Raw genomic sequence first — 2,858 nt, 5'->3', positions numbered from 1 at the left:
CACTTAGCCTTTCTGGGCTGCTGGCCAATGCATGGTACCCACTTCCCTCTTTTAGAAGCGTTTCTCCGCTTTGATCACTTCTGACTGGCAGCTGGCTTTGACTGAGCCTTTAGAATGACAGGGAAGTCTAGTGAATTCCCACCCGACTGCTTCTCAGAAACAAGAAACTCTTTCACTAAATCTGAAAGCCAGCCAAAATGCAATTCCCAGAGGAGAAACGCGGGCTCCAGGCTTGGAATGTGTGAGCGGCACCTTCAAATGACAGGCAATTACTCCCCATCTAGTTGTGGTGGCCATGGGGATTCTTCTCCAAGTCTGACCTTATACTTTTAAAATTGGCGGGGGCTGCCTGGGGATTGTGGTTATGGGCACAAAAACCACTGGCTTATGCAACTTCCTAAAACTGTCCCGTGGTGGGTGCATTTAAGAGAACATACAGCTGCAATGTTGCAACTCACCCCACGCTGCGATGGAAAGAGCACTTGGAGAGACAATGTGGGAGGAAGGTACTGTTTCAAAGGCCAGAGATGTTCCCCAGTTTGCTCTGCTCTGGAGTCCGGACATCACAGAGACTGGGTCTGTACAGGAGACGGGACCGGTCTATCCAGGCCTCAGCACTCACTTTGCAGCTAACGATCCCAAGTGCCAGAGCAGCCTGATGAAATGGTGACAACAGTGGGCTTTGGAGCCACAGTCCTGGCTGCAAAACGAGAAAACTTTCATCTGCCTCCAAGGCCTGAGGTGAGTATTAAGCCTAGGTTCTGGTGCATAGTAAGTGATCAATAGTTGCACATTTCTTTTGTTCAGGCCCCTGACACCGGCCGGATGGGCAAGTGTCTCGGTCTCTGTGCTGCCAGGAAGCTCCAGAGCCACTGACGAGGTCCGAAGTGACATGATAAACAGTACAGAAAGGCCCATTTGGGCACAGCCCTGAAGGCGCCTCCCATGCAAAGGGAAAAAGTAGGGGGTTGAAGCCAAACAGCCAAATTCTGCCATCAGGAAGTGTGTCAGCATCCGACTGATCACGAATCGCCTCCTCCCAAAAATCACAGCCTTTGTACCCAGTGACGGTTGTTCGAGTTTTATTGAGGCAAATGATGAAGTTCTGGTTGCTAAATTTGGTCACAAAGGTCATGCTGTTGGTGACATTCCTGGAGTCTGCTTTAAGGCTGTCAATGTAGCCGATGTCTCTCTTTTTGGCCTTAGACAAAGGCGAGGAGGAAAGGCCAAGATCATAAGTTCTGGTGGCAAAAACATAGTAATAAATTTTCACATGCAAAAAAAAAAAAATTGGACCCAAATCTTCTAAGATTCACCTGGATGCCTACCCACTCTCTCTCCTCCATCCCCCAAAAGTAACTTGGCTTTGCATTTCTTTTTAGTTTTTACATATGTTTTAACTACCTTCCTCTAAGAGCCCAGACTCACTTCCTAAGATGGAGTTTGGGGAGGAGAGGAAATGAAGGAGATCATTCTTCTTTCTGGCTCTTCTGTTGTTGTTAATCCTCACCTGAGGATATTTTTTCCATTGAGAGAGAGGGGAGGGGAGAGGAGGGGAGGGAAGAGGGACATCGATGTGAGGGAGACACATTAATTGGTTGTCTCCTGCACACACCCCTACTGGGGCCAGGGAGCAAACCCAAAACCCAAGTACGTGCCCTTGACCTGGAATTGAACCCGTGACCCTTTGGTGCGCAGGCCAATGCTCTAATCACTTAGCATACCGGCCAGGGCTTTCTGGCTCTTTCTTAACACAAGAAGCAGACAATGGTGATGACTGATTCTCTTGGTCACAGCCATCTATCTGCCTAGAAACCTGCATACCCACAGCTCCACTTTCATTTGCTAGATAGGTGGTTATTTCACTCTTGTGCCCCAAACTTCTCCAAGTTATAGTGACAGAGAAAACTACAGATGCTCTGAGAACAAGGACTTCAAGAGGTCAGGCCAGCTTTGAAGGATATGAACCCTTAAAATAAATACAATTGAGGCTCCACTTAGAAATGATCAGAGTCAGCAGTTACTCCTATAGGGAGATGTTTCTTCACCTTCAGCAAAGATCGAAGACTGTACACAACGGGAACCTCCTGGAATGTACTCAAGACTGCTTTTATTGCCCTGACCGGTTTGGCTCAGTGGATAGAGCGTCGGCCTGCGACTCAAGGATCCCAGGTTCGATTCCGGTCAAGGGCATGTACCTTGGTTGTGGGCACATCCCCAGTAGAAAGTGTGCAGGAGGCAGCTGATTGATGTTTCTCTCTCATCGATGTTTCTAACTCTCTATCTCTCTCCCTTCCTCTCTGTAAAAAAATCAATAAAAATATATTTTTTTTAAAAAAAGACTGCTTTTATTTGCAAATATCACACTGACATTACAGGACTATGTGCCCTGCACCCGGAGGCCTGCAGCCTTCATCCCTATCTGCAAAGCCATGAAGCTATGCTCTTTCCAATAATCACCATTTAACGTTGTATGATTCTAACACCAGCAGAATAACCTTCTTTTGCAAAAGTTCCAAAATGTGTGCTCTTTTTGTTTCTCTGCTCAGAACTGTTCCAAAAAGTGTTGTGATGACTGAAGTGTACAGCTGCCGTTGTCCTCTGCATATCAAAGCAAGATGCGGCATGTATTAAACTGTCCAAAAAACAGCAAACAAGTTACAACTCTTGCAAGTCCCTCCAAGTCATCTCAGACACAGCGGTGTTCATGTGTTTTATCACTTTTGTCCCTGTTATCCCAAGTCTTTTCATCTTTCATTCATCACTCCATTCATTCAAGGTTAGCCTGAGCGAGGCCTTGGCGATAGAGTGAAGAACAACACAGACCTGGTCCCTATCACCAGGGAGCAGTATCGTAG

General features: G+C 46.8%; 1 pseudogene; it reads left to right on the top strand.

Moving 5' to 3' along the window:
- Window positions 1-825: 825 nt before the first annotated feature.
- On the top strand, window positions 826-1,368 carry LOC102244373 (annotated as a pseudogene).
- Window positions 1,369-2,858: the final 1,490 nt, after the last annotated feature.

This window comes from Myotis brandtii, unplaced genomic scaffold, assembly GCF_000412655.1.
Source record: "Myotis brandtii unplaced genomic scaffold, ASM41265v1 scaffold524, whole genome shotgun sequence".
Taxonomy (NCBI): Eukaryota; Metazoa; Chordata; class Mammalia; order Chiroptera; family Vespertilionidae; genus Myotis; species Myotis brandtii.
The sequence above is the reverse complement of the archived record's forward strand: the minus strand, read 5'-3'. Positions and strand labels throughout refer to the sequence as shown.